This window comes from Pleurodeles waltl, chromosome 11, assembly GCF_031143425.1.
Source record: "Pleurodeles waltl isolate 20211129_DDA chromosome 11, aPleWal1.hap1.20221129, whole genome shotgun sequence".
NCBI classification, from domain to species: domain Eukaryota; kingdom Metazoa; phylum Chordata; class Amphibia; order Caudata; family Salamandridae; genus Pleurodeles; species Pleurodeles waltl.
Window position 1 is genome coordinate 436,707,121 of NC_090450.1, and position 19,936 is coordinate 436,727,056.

The window sequence follows — 19,936 nt, forward strand, 5'->3', positions numbered from 1 at the left end:
GATCTCTTTAGAATCAGATAGGGGAAGTCACTTAAAAAGTGAAGTAATTAAATTACTGTGTGCAGCATTGAACATTGAGCAGAAGTTGCATTGTAGTTACCGCCCTGAAGCATCAGGACTAGTGGAACAGATGAATGGTACCTTGAAGTCAAGAGTTGCGAAGATGTGTGCGTCCACAAATTTGAAATGGCCTTACTCATTGCCTTTAGTTCTGACAACAATGAGAAGCACCCCCGACAGGAAGACATGATTGTCGCCACATGAGAGCCATGAGGTTGCCAGCGGTGCCTGCAAATGCACTTGTCAACATTACAGATGATGGTGCTGGACTACTGCAAATGTCTGGCTGATGTTGTTCGGTCTTTCTCTCAGAAGGTGGATGCCACCACACTGCCACTGATCCATGACCCAGGGCACAACCTGAGGGCCGGTGACTGGGTTGTGCTCCAGAAAAACGTGAGGAAAATGTGTTTGGAGCCTCGTTGGAAAGGACCGTTTCAGGTAGTTCTGACAACTACCACAGCTGTGAAGTGCACTGGAGTTCCAAACTGGATCCACACCAGCCACACAAAGAAAGTTGCATGTCCACTGGATCATGAAGAAGAGTCGTTGAGAGTACCAACAACAGCAGAGGAAGTCTCAGGGCCGGAAAGAGAGCAAAGAGCAACTGAGACCGGATCTGAGCCCGTTGAGGACGGTTCAGTCACTCCTGTGAGAGACAAAGGAGAAGACCGCCAGGAGGGTGACAGAGAGACTATCTCAATTGAGGCAGCAAGAAAGCCTAGTCAGAGGAGGGTTTTTCCAGAAGCAGAAGATTTTGATAGATAAACAGAGCAATTGCCAGACCTCAAGGGGGAAGGTGTTGAGGTGGATCGAAGTCACTGTGATCTGACTCCTCCTGAACTAGTCGCAGGCCCGTGAAAAGAAGACACCACAGAGCAAGAAGAAGTCACAAGTACAACATTGAAGAGAGCACTGACCAAAGGTCCACTGAAAGGAAATAAGTGGCCAGAGTCACAAGGAAAGGGAAAGGAAGTGGTTGTTGGAACAACAATCGAAGAAGAAGTAGATACAACAAGGAGAGAAGATCTAAGTGAAGGAGGATTGAATGGTGATCAAAAGTTGAAGAGAAAGAGAATAGCAAGCCGAAGATATGCGGGTCCTGAATGGGTGTATGCAACTACAAGTGAATGGCAGCAAGAATGTTTGTCTTTTTGTTTTGATAGAGACATTCCAGGTCAATATTTTGGCATTTGACGAAAGCTGATGAACTGAACTGTTGAAACAAGTCTGAGAAATTTTTTGTGAGAGAGAGACTGTTGAAAAGTAATTGGACAAGACTTTGATAACCTGATTTGACTTTTGAAACCTGATTTTGACAAGCTACTTACCGATTTTGACAAGGGATCCTGGAAGTGAGACTGAAAGCTGTAAATAACTGCTGAAAGAAGAATTTGTTTTGTTTTTGATTTTTGCTGCAGTTTTTCTAAATTTTCTCTTCTGCTTTCTGATTCTTTACAGATCATGAGTAACATTACCCAGCAGGGTAGGAAGGATAGGTGCTGTAAATATGTGATTATTGGTTTGGCAATTGTATGTGGGATATTGTTTGTGGTATTAATTGTGGGTTTGACAGTTCTTAATAAGAGCAAAGCCAACCATACTTCTGCTTTCAAGACAACTACTGCACTAACGGCAATAGAGAAGTTTAGGTTAGATGAGAAGAATTAGCATGAGAGTACTAATGCGCAAGGAGAACTTTTCTTTAATGTTTTCTATTGCTTGTTGAGTGAGTATGTTCAGACTATGGATGTGAGGAATTGTTATATGTGTATGCAGGTTCCTTCATCAGTTGAAGAAGGAGTTACTTACCATGGTCTGCCTCTAACATATGGAATAAGTTGTAGTCTGCTACTAACAAGATTGTATTACCAGGAGTACATTCAGTATTTCTACTCCAATTATGATATGATGTTTTCATTTGTCCCTATAATTAGGTATTTGAGTAGGTAGCAAAGGATAATGACATAGTATTAGTTAGAGGTTTCTTTGAACCTATGTTGACATTTGACCCAGCTTATGCGCACCGCAATAACCTGACATGCTTGCTTACACATCTAGAGAAAAGCTTCTTAGATCTCACAGATGACAGGACAAAGGCACTGAAGGAGAAGTTAGAAAAAGGCTTAGATAAAAGGACTTACAAGAATGATTATGCTTATAGAGCAATTAAAAACCAAGGGAAATTAGCTCTAGATGCGCAACACGTAGGGAAACTTTGTATATATAGATCTAAATCATGCACTGACACTTTGTTTGTGGGAACGAGTGAACGTAGACGTGTTTTTTGTTTCAGAGTAAATGGACTTTTATGTTGAATGGACAGGACCCAGCTGTTCCTGGGATATATTACATCTGTGGTCCTAATGCTTATTGCCGTCTTCCAAGAGGATGGTATGGGACATGTTATTTGGGAATAATGACTGAATTACATCATAAGAGACAGAGGAGGGAGTCTGGTATAGTGGGAGATATATTTGGAGCAATGATTCCTTCAGTGAGAGTTATTCTGAATTCGCTAAAGATTTGAAAGTGGTCTACTATTGTGGATAACATGCTGACAAACTTTTCAGGAGCCATACTCCTGATAGATACTGAATTAGCTGCTAACAGAGCTATGACTCTTCAGAATCGCCTTGCTTTGGACATTCTTTTATTGAAGGATGGCAGAGTTTGTAGGATGATTAATTCTAGGCTTTGTTGTACGTTCATTTCTCATAATAGTAAAGAAATTAGAGGCTTACTTACTAACCTGACTAATGAAAGTGGTGATTTGAAAGAATTGAAAGAACCAAGTGTTTGGGAAAAGGTTGGTAAAGGTTTTGCTTCAGTTGGAAATTGGCTCAGCAACATTTGGAATGGGTTATTATTGAAAATTATTCAGGGGATATTGATTGTTGTGGGTCGCCTAATTGGAATATGTGGAATATGCGAATTGGGTCCGGGCAGGCCTTACGTTGTTTTTACACGGCCATCGGTGCTTGCGTCAGAAATCCAGCCGCACGATGCTCCAAAAACCATACAGCGCAGGTTGCGATCTCCCAGCCTCCGTCAGCGATGCTGCGGGTCGTTTCTCTTGCTCCGTGCGTTGATTCTTTGTTCTCATTTCCGGCAAGCGTCGATTTTCAGCCCCGGAGCTAGCGACGCGTTGCTTCTTCAGCCGCAGATCGGAGTTGCGTCGATCTTTGGCCCGCACGGAGCTCTGTGCGTGGATTTCCCTTTCTTTAGGCTGCCAGCTTCTCCTTTCAGGGTCCCAGGAACTGGATGGGCACCACAGGGCAGAGTAGGAGGTTCTCCAGAGACTCCAAGTGCTGGCAGAGAGAAGTATTTGTTGTCCCTGAGACTTCAAACAACAGGAGGCAAGCTCTAAATCAAGCCCTTGGAGAGTTCTTCCCAAGATGGAAGGCACACTAAGTCCAGTCTTTGCCCTCTTACTCTGGCAGAAGCAAATACTGCAGGATAGCTCCATAAAGCACAGGCAGGGCAGCTCTTCTTCTTCAGCTCTTCTCCAGGTGCAGAGGTTCCTCTTGTTTCCAGAAGTGTTCTCTAAAGTCTGTGGTTTTGGGTGCCCTTCTTATACCCAATTTCTCCTTTGTAGGCCTAATTCAAAGCTAAGTCTCTCTTGAATGTAAAATCCTGCCTTGCCCAGGCCCCAGACACCTACCAGGGGGTTGGAGACTGCACTATGTGAGGGCAGGCACAGCCCTTTCAGGTGTGAGTGACCACTCCTCCCCTCCCTCCCAGCACAGATGGCTCATCAGGAAATGCAGACTATGCCCCAGCTCCCTTTGTGTCACTGTCTAGAGTGAGGTGCAACGAGCCCAACTGTCAAACTGACCCTGACAGGGAATCCACAAACAGGCAGAGTCATAGAATTGGTATAATCAAGAAAATGCTTACTTTCTAAAAGTGGCATTTTCAAACACACAATCTTAAAATCAACTTTACTAAAAGATGTATTTTCAAATTGTGAGCTCAGAGACCCCAAACTCCACATGTCCCTCCGCTCCCAAAGGGAATCTACACTTTAATCATATTTAAAGGTAGCACCCATGTTAACCTATGAGAGGGACAGGCCTTGCAACAGTGAAAAATGAATTTAGCAATATTTCACTGTCGGGGCATATAAAACACATTACTATATGTCCTACCTTAACCATACACTGCACCCTGCCCTTGGGGCTACCTAGGGCCTACCTTAGTGGTTGTCTTACATGTAAGAAAAGGGAAGGTTTAGGCCTGGCAAGTGGGGACACTTGCCAAGTCGAATCCACAGTTAAAACTGCACACACAGACACTGCAATGGCAGATCTGAGACATGATTACAGAGCTACTTATGTGGGTGGCACAACCAGTGCTGCAGGCCCACTAGTAGCATTTGATTTACAGGCCCTGGCACCTCTAGTGCACTTCACTAGGGACTTACTAGTGAATCAAATATGCCAATCATGGATAAGCCAATTACATACACATTTTGTAAAGGAGCCCTTGCACTTTAGCAATGGTTAGCAGTGGTAAAGTGCCCAGACTAACAAAACCAGTAAAATCAGAGTCCAGCACACATCAACAAACTGGGGAACAGAGGCAAAAAGTTAAGGGAGACCACGTCAAGGATGATAAGTCTAACAGGGGGCATCTAGGGAGTTTGTGGGGAGTGGGTGAGCCTCCTACCAGTGACAGGGAAGGAATTTCCTGTCACTGGTAGGGCCTACCGCCATGGTTTTCGTGGCATTGTGAACGCCACAAAAACCATGGTGTTCAGAAGGGTCATGATGCTGCCAGTGGTACAATGGTGGCCGCCGGGCTGGAGATTTTTATCTCTGGTTTGGCGGCTGCTACCGTCATGGCGGTCGGTAAGGTAAATTGGCGGGTTGGCTGCAGCCAACCCGCCAATGTCATAATGTGGTGGTATGTACCGTCAGCCAGTTGGCGGTACTACCGCCACATTATCACCAACCGTCGGGGTCATAATGACCCCCTTAGTGTCTGAACTGTAGTCAACAAGAAACAATTTACATTTTCATTTTCTGGTGTACATTGCTCTTGCGAATTACAGATTTGAGAAAACAATATTTTACCACTTCATCGGCTTAGTGATTTACAAGAGGAATCATATACTTCTTGAATAAGGACAACATATTTTCCTACAAAAATCTCTTTTGGTTACAATGCTCTCAACAACTACAAAATGGATGTTCCGTTACAGATAGGGAAACAGAAGATGCCACCCATTTGTGGCGATAAATGGCCCAAATCACCTATTACCTAATAAGACCTTCACCACATCCTTCAAACATTGGAACAAACATAAATCTAGAATCTTTGTAAACTCCCCCATACTAATGCTCATAGGTTGGATGGATCCATGGATGGTTGTCTTAAGAAAGTTAATAAGTGCAAAATGTCAAATTTTGACAATCTTATGCTGGTGTCATCCACCACAAAGGGCACATCATGTCCACCTGCTCCTTTGATCGGTCAAGAATTTATAATCCAGAAGAAAAACCATAAACACCTGGAGTATTAGTGGGCAAGCATTATAACCAGAAGGATAGGTCTATCATAGGGATATCATAGGGCTATTTGAGAAGTATGATTAGTTTACTACGCTGGAAAAATTGAAAGCATTCATACCTCATTTAACAAGTTTTTTCATATAGTCAAATCTTTGATGGTTCCGGCTCATATGATTTTCTGCCCCTCATTCTTGCAAGTCCAATGAACTTGCAGACTTTTTCTTCAGAAAGGTATCAGATATTGATGCATCTTTCTGAGGTTTGGTAGTGGAGCATACACCTACTATTTCTACTTTTAGTACTGAGCCTACCCTAGCGAGTACTAAACCCACTGATGGAGTTCTATGAAATCCGGGGTCCCGACTGACCGGGCTCCTTCTTGGATTTTCAAAATGGGAAGCCCTTTTATCTTTCCTGTTTTGATCACCATTTTGAATATGTCCATCCTGATTGCCACTGTTTCCCTAATGAGGAAACATGCTACGGCGGTCCCTTTGTTGAAAAACACTATCCTTGGGTGCCTCAAGGCTAGAAAATTATCATCTACTCTTGCTATTAGCTCTACATGTACAAATTCTTGAAAAGCAGATAAACCATCATCTGTCACAACATATTGAATCTTGCAATCTCCTTCATGTGTCTCAATCATGCTTTAACCCTGTCACAGCACAAAGTCTGCTCTCCTTGGGGTTCACAGAGAATCTAAGTATGACCCTGAAGATGAGAGGAACAGCGGCTCTTGTCCTGCCAGATCTGAGCGCCAACTTTGACACCATCTCTCACTCTGCCAAAAGCAGAATTCATTGAATTGCCCTCCAATTGTTCCACTATTTACTTAATGAATGTTCTTTTTAAGTTGCCTCAAAACCACATTTTTCCTCTGTGCCCCAGATATCTTTTGGGGTTCTGCAAAGCTCCACTTCAAGCCATACACCTTTTAATATATATGTCTGCCCACTGGCAGAAGCATTTGGTCTCACCTTATGCTTATACATGAATGACACTGAGATTACCATGGCTGTATCGACGAATACTGACAACAGGTCACCGAAACCTAAGCCTTTGCTTGTATCAGTTGCTCAGTCTATGAGGAAAAACTGCCTAAAACTCAACAGAAGTAAATCTGAGGTTGTCTTGCAGGAAGTAAACCTAATCTTTAGGGGCCGTGATGGTGTCCAGGTGTTCTGGGGCCATTTCCTATACTGAAGAAGGGATTTAAGATCTTGGCTTCTGGCTATACAGCACTCTCATAATGGTGTACCAAATAAACAAGTTATTAGTAGCTGTTTTGGCCTTCTCAGATGCATGAGAGAGTTCCTCTTGGCTCTCACTTACACACTAAGGATTGTCCATGCACTCACCATTTCTTGCCTGGAGTATGGCAGTGTGGTTTATCTGGGTTCATCTAGGTGAACTCTCTGAAGAGACTACTGAGCACTCAAAATGCAGCTGCTCACCTTCTTTTCTGTTTCTGCCCTTCATTGGCTCACTATTGATAAGTGTATTATTTTTAAAGCACTTTGCTCCATATATAAAGCCATAAGGCAGACAGACCCCCAATTGCTAAGTAATCTGGTTCAGTCTTACCATCCTAACAGACCCTTACTTTTTGGCAACCATACTTTAGCAGTGATTCCTTGTGTCAACCAGGCGAGATAGAGAAGCCATTCATTTAAAACCTGAACTCAAATTGTGGAACTCTTGCCCTCTCTCTTTAAGGCTTTGCCCCTCTGCTGAGAGTTCCTGTAAGCATTAGCAATTGTAACCTGTATGGGATGAGCCCTGGATCGGGCAGCACATGTATCAATCAGAAATGATACTTGGTGGCCATTCAATTCACCATCTACATATGGGATTCTCAGTCTACCTATACTTCTGCACCAAGCAAGCAATCCTCCCCCCTCAGGCACTGTTATTGTGAAATAATCATGGTCTCTGAAAAACGTGGACATCATTAATAATTATTAAAGGACTTTGCTGAAAGGCAGGTATTTTGTTTCACATGTTCTGCTACAGGTATATCCACATTGAATTGCCTCTTAATTTGCTTGTTCTGCAAAGGGGACAATTGGGCTGGGTAAACTATCCCAGTTGGCTGCATCTGGATTTAATTCTGGTACATCTGGGGAACAAAACCACTTTGAATTTGATCTGGAGTCTTTCTACATTTCTACTTCCAGTGCCCGAGGTGCCTACAATATTGGCAATGTTCATATTTGTCATATTCTAATTATTTACAAAATGTCTACTTCTACACTAAGGAACAACAGTCAACATACCCTTTACCTGCATATGTACCTCCTCCCTATTCAAATTTGCACCATCAACAAAACCAGAAAGTTTGTAACTGGAAAGAGATCAGACCTCTTCCAATGACCATGTACTTAATCACTGACATGCACTGCTTGCCATGGAAACACAATTGCAACTCAACTCCAACTCAGGCTCACTCACACACTCTTTTGCTTCCTTTTTTACTTCAGTCTTTTTCTTTTTTGCTTTGCCACCACCCTTCTTACTCCATTTCTCTCTGTAGCTTTTCAAATATGACTAATTTTTATGCGGTTTATCAACTCTCTAATATGAGCACGTATGGCTGTCAAATCCATTTCATTCACTTTTTTCCTCTCCCAGATCCATTCTACTATTTGTATACCATTTTTTCTATTATAAAGATGATTATCATAATTTTCTGCATATTCTTTCTACCTGAAATATGCATCACAAGCACACCTAGATGCTTATTTACTCAGTAACTTCAATTCATCTATATTGTATGTGGCAAATTTCTCTATGCCAATTGTACCCTGTAGAAATTCTGAAATTGCAGTCTTTAATTGAAGAACATCAATCACTTTCCATGCTGGTTTTCTTGGTTGGACTGCAGTCACAGTAGTGACTTTATCAATGGTAGGAGTAGCCATACAACAAAGTGAACTAGCATGAGCAGCAATAATTATACTAGAACCTGCTTCGTTTTCAGGTGGTACAATGGGTACTGGGAATGCATGTGCAGTCAAACTTATCTCTCCTGAAACCATATCATGCAGGGTCTGGATGGTTGTAAACCATATGAAGGAGATCTCGATTCTAAGACAGCATCTAGAAAAATATCCTACTCATCTGAAATGTTTTTAAAGTCTTTCTTATCTTTCCCATTTTGGTTTTAGCTGACTCATTGACAATCGCAGGAAATACACAAACACATGGCATCATGTAACCCCTACATTCTGTTCTCTGAGCCCCCCATTTAGAATCAAGCCAATGCCTCATAGCACTTCTAACTGGACTCTGCATTTTATTTCATTCTATTTCATCAGCAACACAATGCAATTCATTAACTGCTTTGACCTGGACAGTTCTAGGTTGCAGCTTTCTCTCACACAGCTAAAATAATTATGCTTTCTCACATTACAAACATCTGTCTTTTAAAAAACAGATTAATCATGTGGTAAACATCAGTTTATGGTCAATCAAAATGCTCAGAAAAATCATCCCCTATCTGTTACATGAATGGAGAGTATCTGCTCTCCTGGCATTGGTAATATCCAAGATAGACTACTGTAATGCACTGTTCCTTAATCTGGATAAGGGGCTGATAAAAGACTCCAATTAGTTTAGAATTCCGCTGTCAGAGCGGTTCTTAATCTCCCACGATGTATATCAGTTAGAGAGAGTCTTAGGAAATTACATTGATTACCAGTGATGCAGCATATCCAGTTTAAGTCGCTCTGTCTTACTTTTAAGGCACTTCATGGAATAGGACCACGGTACCTGATTTCCAGACTCCTCCTGCATGTACCTAAAAGAAGCTTGAGGTCTTCCCAAGCTCACTTGATTCAGGTCCCTCGCACACATAAAGCCAAATGGGGAGACAAAGCTTTTACAGTAGCTGCAGCCAGAGGATGGAACTCTCTCCCACAGAATATTAGGCAAGAATCAGGTTATATGAAATTTAGGAAAATGGTGAAAACTTGGCTCGTCCCTCGTTAATTTTTTGGTACATCAAGATCAGGGTCTTTGATTTAGTTGTTTCAGTTTCTTCTATTGGATGTTTTTCTATCTTCATTATTTCTGTTATTTTTCTTATCCTCTGTCTATTTTTTACTACGTGCTTTCTTCCCAGCGCTTCAATGCTCTTTGAGTAGGAACGCGCTTTATAAATCTCGAATTACATTACAAAAGTACCTACTAAAGGAAATTACATGCAGTTGTTATCTTGTGATCTTGTTCTTTTCTTTTCACCAGATTTATGTATGAAGAACTGAATTTAACATCAAACTTCATATGTGAGAGAATTATTTGGCGGACTTTCTTTTCCTTCATAACAGAAATATTAGACTTTTTCAATGAAGCACCCATTTTCGCTCATTCCAAATCAACACTAAACCATGTGATATAAACAAGGGCAATCAACCACACACAGGACAGATCCAGCAAGGACCCACCAATCTCAACACAATACTACTAAGCAGCATCACTGTAGACCATAAATCACACCACAACCCACAGCGACAACTAGCTAATCAAAGCTCTGCTCACTGTCTCACTCAAATAATCCCAGTGCAACTCTCTAGAACACAATTCAGAAGGCATTGTAGAATCATGAAACAATTAAACAGCAAAACAATTTATTGTCTGCTTAACCTAAATATGTGCAATTTCACTCAAGGAGAGAATAGTACCTTTTCAACATTGACAATCACACAAAGGCAAGTTTCTGACCAGCTGCAAATCCACATTTGATTAATATGTTTACTCCTGTACACGAAGGTAATAAATAAACATCAATTTAGGTTTGAGGTCATTCAACTAACATTTCTGAAGGATTTAGTAATTCAGGGAAGTCCCTGTCACAGTGTGTATGTGGTTCCTCACAATAAACATCCCACTTTGTAGACAAGTTTACCAAAAATGTATATAGCTTGAGAGCATGGATTTTGATGAACCCCTTTACCAACCCAAAAAAGAAACCAACACAGTATCACAATGGTTCAAATTGTTGTCACATTCTCTAAATGCAGTAACAACACCAATTGTCTCATTAACAAATACGACAAAATCATCAAAATCACTGTAATCAGTCCCCCTAAGGACCCTCAAATCAAATAACTAAACAATTCAGACACACTATAATTCAGGGCACTATAGAAATCCACACACATCAAGATGTTAAACTGCAAGCACCACAGTGCACTTGGACAAACACACTTCAACTATATATATAAATAAATACATCCACCTATTGACACTCACTTTCCCCTGCTAAGAAGCAGCTTAGGAACACCGCAAACAATCCTATTTGGGTAGACGAAAGGAATCAAGAGTATAAACAGAATTTTAAGAAGAGAAATATTTTATTTTGGATCTTTTTAATCTGATAGTTGCATTCCTTGCATTTTCCAGCAAAAATATTAATGTTGTCTTTCATTATCTTATAGACATCAGATAAAGGGTCTTTGCAGGATTGGACAATGTTAACCCCAGGAATAGATGAGGTAGTCTGCCACCAACAGAGTCAAAATAGACAATGTTAAATAAGTCCCAAGACTCAAAAAGGCTCAAGATCAATAAGTTGGAAACCAGAAAGGTTTATAAAACAATGATTAGAGAGCAATACAGAAGACCAAAAATAGTGAAAATATGTGATCATGACTCAATCAGACACAATGAAGAGTCTGACATGAAGTCAAGTCACAGAGCAAAAATATTCTAAACCATAATAAGAGGCAGACTAAGGAGAGTCTGCTCTCTAAGGTCATGCAAACCAGACTCCAAGGATCACCTCCGAATTTAAGGTCTTTTATAACAAAAAAGGCAGTGAAAAGTGCACTATGAGCATAAGTTAATAGAATTCTCATTGAAACTGACCAAACTAGAACATGAAATATTACACAGCATCATCTAACACGACTCCAATACCTCAACACCATCCCCTAAATGAATATTAGTTCAACCCCTTTTTACCTAATGTCATCAGAGCTGACAGTACGAAACTAGTTACATACAGTTAATGACAATTTCACATTATGAACATGCACTCAATGGTTCAAGAATGAAGACACCTGAATGAATCAAAAAGCCTCCTCCTCCAGAATTGTTCTAGAATAGCTTGTCAACACAGCATTTCATAGTGCATAGTGACCGTAGTAACCATTTGTTACATACGATATGAGGAGAAATAAAAACACCCACATGGCTGTGTTTGAGAATCTAGATGGGTGCTAGGCTCAGTTCCGGCATAGTTTAGACATGCACGGAAAACACAGTTTTGCAAGGTGCATCGTTTTCATTTAAATGTGAAAATGTTCACAATTTTAGGCACACCTTATTAATAACCCAGAAGCCTCTCTCTCATAGTGGAACCTGTCAGTGATCGGTAGATTCAGGGACTTGAGAGTTTCCTCCCAGGCCCCACATTGCTTGCTGAAAGACCTGATGATTTGCCTAGAAAACCTTTGGGTGTCAGTTTGTATTTCTTGCCAAAATAAGCAACAAACCTTTAATGTGGGTTCTTTTATTTTCTCTTTTAGTTCTCTATTGCTTTTTTATACATAAATTAGTTTTGATAAGTGTCCCAAATTTATTTTGAGTTTTCTGCTTTTTCTGTATTTTAAGTTGCTGTCCCAATGCATTATAAATTATTGATGGTCTGTCCTTTGTGCTTCCTTCTCTTTTAGATGATAGTCTTACTCTCCTCCGGAGCCCTTGGAAAAGAAAACTACAGGTAAGTCTTCTGTCCTTTGCTGATAAGATATCCTCTGTCTTCCTTTATTTCTCAACTTTTTCTATGCCTTTTCTCACTGCCTTTCCTTCCCTCTGTCTTCAGTTTCTGAAAACTTTCTATCTTATGGCTAGAATAGTCTGCTGTCCCTTCAGTCGTTGTGTTAAGAATGATATCTTCTTGTTTGTTCCTCATTTCTTATGTCCTTTCAGGAGATCTCCGATTTAGGAAAAAAGAATGAGAAAATAAATAGGCAAAAGGGATTAGAGGAAGAGGAGAAAAAAACTATACAGCACCACTTGTCCTACAATTTGAGTACTATTAATCTCTACTATTTAAGCTATTTTTCAGGACATTTAATGCTTTTACATTTACGTGTCCTTTCTCCTTACTTTTCTTGATGTCTTTCTGTTTTCCATTTACCAATCTTCCCCCGTACTCTTTGACATATCTGGTTAAGCCACATGCCTTCTGGAGTGTGGCCCATCCGGGGCTTTTCTAGCGCATCCCACCTTCTGTTGTCTCTTGAAAACTGGCTTCAATTGACACTGCATCATTTGACTGACTTCTCGCCCTGCTCAGTGTCTCCTGCTTTATCAGTGTGATTGACAAACCCTGTTTTACCCCGTCATTACAGGGATACCGTGGATGCGTCTCCTCCACTGCTCCAGAGGCTCAATTATTCTTGCTGCTCTCTTGTTGTTTCTCCAGTGTTTCTCCTCAGCGTCTTTCCAACAAATCACACACCTCCTGCTCAGTAACTCGTCTGCCTGCCTCCGATAACTATGCATCTTTGTACTCTCATTGTTCTTGTATGTCTTTGTTCCTTTTTGAAGTCTGTAAAAAGAGAAGTCCTTCCTTTGTTTCTTTTCTTTCTACTTTCATTTTTGTCAGTATGTTTTCTATTTTAATCTTGTTTATTTATTTCATTTTAGGAGTTGAGACCACCACAGCAGACCACTGGAGGATCTCAGGTAAGTCCCCTATTTCTTTTATAAGGTCTCCCTTGTTACACACCTCTTTCCTAAGATTTTCCCGATCGGGGAAAAGTGTAAACCGTGAGGGAAAATTTACATTCCCTTGATTTCTTCTCTTCTGATGACGTACATCAAATTGGTAAGGTTGTAGGGACAAGAACTACCGGGGAATTCTAGCATTATTTCCATTGTTTCTACTCAACCTATTTAAAGGAGCATTACTGATTTATAAAGCATAAGGTTGGCCTTCTAAATAATATTGGAGATTCTCTATTGCCCACTTAATTGCCAAACACACTTTGTCGATTACTGGGTAAAACATTTCTCTGGGTAACAACTTATGGCTGACAAACAAAACAGGTTTCTCCTCCCTGGTTCTGTCTCTGGGGATAGGACAACCTCAATGCCGATGTGAGAGGCATCTGCCTGTAATATGAAGGGTTAATTGAAATCAGGTGATTGTAAAACCAATTTGGAGACAATTCATTCTTTTGCCAGTTTGAAGGCATCAAGGATATATTGGGAGGGATGTTTGAACTCTCTGTTTTTGGTGTTTTTCCTAAAAGGATCTGTTATAGTAGCAGATAGTTTTTAACACTGGGGAATAAACCTACAATAGTAAGTTGGAATGCCTAAGAAAGCCCCAATTCCTCTTTTATTTACAGACAATGGTATTTTGGTGATAGCTTTGACCTTCTCTACTTACTGCTCTATCATTTCATTCCCCAGCACATACCCCAAATATCAGACTTTGATGTATTCAAAAATAGATTTTTTTGCATTCACATGAAGTCCAGCAGACTGTAATTCAGCAATTACAGTAGTTAGATGTTTAAGATGACTCTTCCAGTAATAAAAAAATACGACAATAATATCAAGGTAGACAGAGGCGGATTGTTGATGGGACTTTAAGAGGTAGTTCATTAGATGTCGAATAGTTGCTGGGGACCCATGTAGACCAAAAGGTAGGACAGTAAATTGGAATAATTCATAAGGTATAGAGAAAGATGTTTTCTCTTTATCCTCTGGTCTTAACAGAACCCCTTAGTAAGATCTATAGTTGAGAAATAACAAGTGTTCCCGAGCATCTCAATTAACTCATCTATGCGAGGCAAGGGGTAATTGTCAACTTTTGAAATGTTATTCACGGCTTAAAAATCAATACAAAAGTTAATAGTCTCATCTGGTTTAGGTACTAGCGCAATAGGGGAACATCATTTACTAGTTGAAGGCTTGAAGACTGCCAGCCTTAATGTTAGAAATGGGATCTTTGGTTGACAGTCAGGTTACCCCCTGTTCAAGCAAGGACCCTCACTCTAGTCAGGGTAAAAGAGAATCACCCTCAGCTCACCCCTGCTTACCCCCTTGGTAGCTTGGCAGAGCAGTAGGCTTAACTTCAGAGCGCTAGGTGTAAAGTATTTGTACCAACACACACAGTAATTTAATGAAAACACTACAAAATGACACAACACCGGTTTAGAAAAATAGGAAATATTTATCTAAACGAAACAAGATCAAAACGACAAAAATCCGACATACACAAGTCAAGTTATGAATTTTTAAAGATTAAACTAAAAAATAGCGCTTAGAAACAAAAAATGCTTCGATGAGATGTTAACACGGCGTCGTGACGGAGTCGTTCCCAACAAGCCGACACCAGCGGCACCGGAACCGGAGTCGTGTAGACCCCCAAGTACAGTACCTTTGGTGAAGAGTGAAAACAAGCCGATGCGCGAAGTCGGGGATCGCGGCGTCTCTGCGAAACGTTGAATCCACGCACTTCGAGCGGCATCGGTCACGACGTGGTGCGGCGACTTCTACGGAGTCGCGGACTTCAGCGGGGCTGCAGCGGCGTCGGGCCTGTGAAGAGTGTCGTGTTCCAGCGAAGGTCACGGCGTCGGGTGCAGGCGGTGTCACCGGATTCAGCAGCGGCGGCGGTCCGGAGTCGTCCGAAGTCGATATCCTTGGATTTCCACCAGCTTTCCTTTCAAGGGCCCAGGGACTGGATAGGGCACCACTGGTCAGAGCAGGGGTCTCTCCAGAGACTCCAGGTGCTGGCAGAGAGAAGTCTTTGCTGTCACTGAGACTTCAAACAACAGGAGGCAAGCTCTAAATCAAGCCCTTGGAGATTTCTTCACAAGATGGAAGGCACACAAAGTCCAGTCTTTGCCCTCTTACTCTGGCAGAAGCAGCACTGCAGGAAAGCTCCACAAAGCACAGTCACAGGCAGGGCAGCGCTTCTTCCTCAGCTATCAGGTTCCTCTTGGTTCCAGAAGTGTTTCTCAAGTCTGTAGATTTGGGTGCCCTTACTATACCCATTTTAGTCTTTGAAGTCACCTTTCTTCAAAGGGGACTCACACCTACTTGTGAAATCCTGCCTTGCCCAGGCAAGGCCTCAGACACACACCAGGGGGTTGGAGACGGCATTGTCAGAGGCAGGCACAGTCCTTTCAGATGAGAGTGACCACTCCACCCCTTCCTCCTAGCAGAGATGGCTAATCAGGAAATGCAGGTTACACCCCAGCCCCCTTTGTGTCACTGTCTAGTGCGAGGTGAAAAACAACCCAACTGTCAAACTGACCCAGACAGGGAATCCACAAACAAGGCAGAGTCACAGAATGGTTTAAGGAAGAAAATGCTCACTTTCTAAAAGTGGCATTTTCAAACGCACAATCTTAAAATCAACTTTACTAAAAGATGTATTTTTAAATTGTGAGTTCAGGGACCCCAAACTCCACATGTCCATCTACTCTCTATGGGAATCTACACTTTAATCATATTTAAAGGTAGCCCCCATGTTATCCTATGAGAGAGACAGGTCTTGCAACAGTGAAAAACGAAGTTGGCAGTATTTCACTGTCAGGACATATAAACCACATTACTATATGTCCTACCTTATCCATACACTGCACCCTGCCCTTGGGGCTACCTAGGGCCTACCTTAGGGGTGTCTGACATGTAAGAAAAGGGAAGGTTTAGGCCTGGCAAGTGGGTACACTTGCCAAATTGAATTTACAGTTAAAACTGCACACACAGACACTGCAGTGGCAGGTCTAAGACATGATTACAGAGCTACTTATGTGGGTGGCACAACCAGTGCTGCAGGCCCACTAGTAGCATTTGATTTACAGGCCCTGGCACCTCTAGTGCACCTTACTAGGGACTTACTAGTAAATCAAATATGCCAATCATGGATAAACCAATTACATACAATTTACACAGAGAGCATATGCACTTTAGCACTGGTTAGCAGCGATAAAGTGCTCAGAGTTCAAAAGCCAACAGCAACAGGTCAGAGAAAATAGCAGGCAGGAGGCAAAAAGATTGGGGATGACCCTGCATAAGCAAAAAAGTCCAACACTTAACATTTAGTCAATCTATGCCCATACTGTCTCCCTTCTGGCTGATGGAATATGACAGAGTCTCTGTTTCACTACAGTTCCTTCCTTCGTCTGAATAGTATGAGGGGCTAACTGAGTTCTCCCAGGAAAATCTGAGAAAGTTTGCGCAAAAGGTGATAAGCACTAGAGGACTAGTTCTTTCTGCTATAGAATAAGAGTTTCATTTACAGGCTCTTTTCTAGGGTACTTTGAGTAGGATTTATAGCTATTGTAGTATGGTGTGTAGCTGGAGATGGTCCCAACCATTTCTTTAGTAGGTTAATATATTAGACTTGCTTTCAATTCCTAATTGTAGTTTATAGGTAACTCACCCAATTCTCTCCATGATCTTAAATGGGACCTGTCACTTGCATTTCATTTTGTTGTTGGAGGTAGGTAACATTACCAATTTCCAATCTCCAATTCTCTTCATTTTTTTCCTTTATTATAAAACTGTTTTTGTCTATGTTGGGCCCTTTTTTGGATTAGTGTGTGCTAATTCCCTGAGTTTTCCCAGTCAAGTTTGTAACTGAGTTGTATAATCTAGTAAATTTCTTGCTTCTCCTGTCTCATCTTTTTCCCAGACCTCCTTTGTAATTTCTAATAGTGTTTTGCGTCCAAACAGCAGCTTGAATGGGGAACACCCCAACTACTTTGTACTTGACGTCTTACTACAAACAAAGCTAGAGGTAATATCTGATCCTAATTTTTTCTTTACCGAGACAGCATTTAAAAAAAAAATAAGTCTAAAGGTTCTGCTATAATGTTCAACCAATCCATCCGTTTGAGGATGGTAGACAGATGTTCTTAGGAGTTTGATAATGAATTGTTTACATATTTGTTTCATTAGTTGGGGCACAAAATGGGTACCCTGATTGATCAAAATGTCTTTAGGGAATCCCGTATGGGAAAAAAATTCAATTACAATTTGAGCTATCATTTTGGTGGTGATTTCTCCAAGTACACTAATGCAGATTGTCTGGACAACCACATGTTAGTTTTCAGTGGTAAAAATCAGACCACCTAATGCTCTCATTTTTAAGGTAGCTGATCGAGCAGTTAGGCTAATCCAGGAGTTGTGCTAAGTGTTTGCTGTACTCCCAAATCCAATCATGCACCACACACACTCAATGAATAGCGCGAGACCAGAATTTATAAAAATGCTTCAGACTTTTAAATAATTCTTGAGACCAAAATCTTTAGAATAGGTTAAGTATGTTTCTTGTTATGACTTTTTAAAGTTTTAGCAAAGTTAGTCTTTCTGTGTTTAATTACACACCCTTGGAATCAATAGCCAGTCACTTTTAAAAATGCATTAAAAATCGCATGGTTGAGTTACTAGTCTCTTCCTTTGCAGGGTGGTCGCAGTGGTCAGTGAGCACCTCGTGCCAGCTGGAGAGCTTCAGGCAGCTCCCGGTTCCGGCGGGAGCCGCGTTGGAAAAGTTCCTGGCACAGGCATAGGGTCACCTGGATGGGCCACTTGGAAAAGTAGCTGGTTTGCAAATTCAAAGTGTTGCATGGGGGTCCCCTTTGGCCGTCAAGGTCACAAGGGATTGGGGACCCGGGGCAACCACCAGATCCCACAATGCAAGGCCCAGGGTTGCCAGGTGCAAGGCGTTTTAGAGGTCTTGGATGCTATGCGCAATGAAGTCCACTGGAGCTGGACGTAAGTCTCTTTGAGGGCCGCTTACAGGACAACGGGGGTACTCTGGCTGGAGTTCTGGGGTGTTTCTGAAGTCCCTCGACTGAGGCTACCTCCTCAATCTTTTGTCAGCTTGGGGGGGGCTGGCTTTCTCCTGGTCTGATGTCCGTTGACCAGAACCCAGGGTATTGTTCTATCTCGGCCACTGGGGGTCACAGTGCCACCAAACTTGGTACAGTTGGGGGGCCTTTCTGGGCTGTCATCTGTGTGTCGTTAGGCCCAGCTGTGACTTCTGGTCATGGAGATATTGGCAATTCAGTGAAGTGTCCCTCACTGGTTTCTTGGTCTTTTGCAGTTTTCTTGCTTTTCTGGAGTGGTGCCCCCACTCAGGAGGGAGATCTGGGGTGATCTTTGAAGCCTGGAGGTCCCCTGGGTTTCTTGGGGTTGGTCCAGTGTTCAGCTCCTCCGCTGTCGCGTTGCAATTGTCAGGACTCTGGTGCATCAAGCAGGGGTCTTGGCGAATCTTCTGGTGCAGCAGGTCCTCAGTCCTTGTCCTCATGATTTGTTTGGTGCTGGTCTTCTTCTCTTCTTGGGATCCTTTTCAAATCAAAAATCTTGGTATAGGGGAGCTCACTAAATACTGAATCTAATGGTGGTTTTAGGGGGAACCTGGAAGTGTTCAATGGGGCACTTACCCTTGGGTCGCTACACCCACTATAGTGACCACTTCCTGTGGGAAGGGTCACTTCCCTAAACCTCATTGGCTGTTTTTCTCCATTCCAAGATGGAGAAAACTGAATCCTTAGGGAACCCCACCCTGGTAAAGACACCCAGGAAGGCTTTGGCCAATGCAGGTGTAGTGATGGTCCTAAAGGGAATAGCCTCAGGGTATCTAGTGGCATGATCCACTACCACTAGGATATATCTATCTCCTGATGTTGATGCAGGATCAAGGGGGCCAACAATGTCAACCCCTACCCTCTAAAAGGGAGCCCACACCACAGACAGTGGAATTAAAGGGACCTTTAAGTGCCCACCTGCCTTGCCACTGGCTTGGCAGGAGGGACAGGACTGGCAAAAGTCCTTCACTTTTTGGGACATACCTGGCTAGTAGAAGTGGTTAACCAACCTACTCCATGTCTTTTTCTGACCCATATGCCCTGGTTGGGGGATGTCATGGGCTAAAGTGAGAAGGAAGTCTCTGAACTTCAGGGGCACTACCACTCTCCTCGTTGCACCAGGCTTAAGGTTTCTGGCCTCAGTGTACAGGAGCCCCTCCTCTTATTAGACCCTGTGGGTACCAGTGACATTTCCTAGCTCCTCCTGAGAAGCTTGATGTCTCAGGCCTTCAAGAGTGGGACACTCTCTTTGTCCCTGGCACAGATCTTCCTTAGAGGGTCACCCTGCGCCCAAGAGCTCTGGGGGGTAGGGTCCAAGCTCCCCAGGCTCAGTTCCCTCTACGGTGGGTGACTCCTTCTCCTCCTGAGAAGGGTCCTGTCTTGTGATTGGTTGTGAAGCTGGTCCCCCAGTCTTCTTGCCTTTTCTCTTGGGAGGCTGGTCCACTATTTTAGGATTCAGCTCTCCCTTTTCTCTCTGACGTTTGCTCTGTGCCCTAGTCTTGACACAAGCCCACTCAG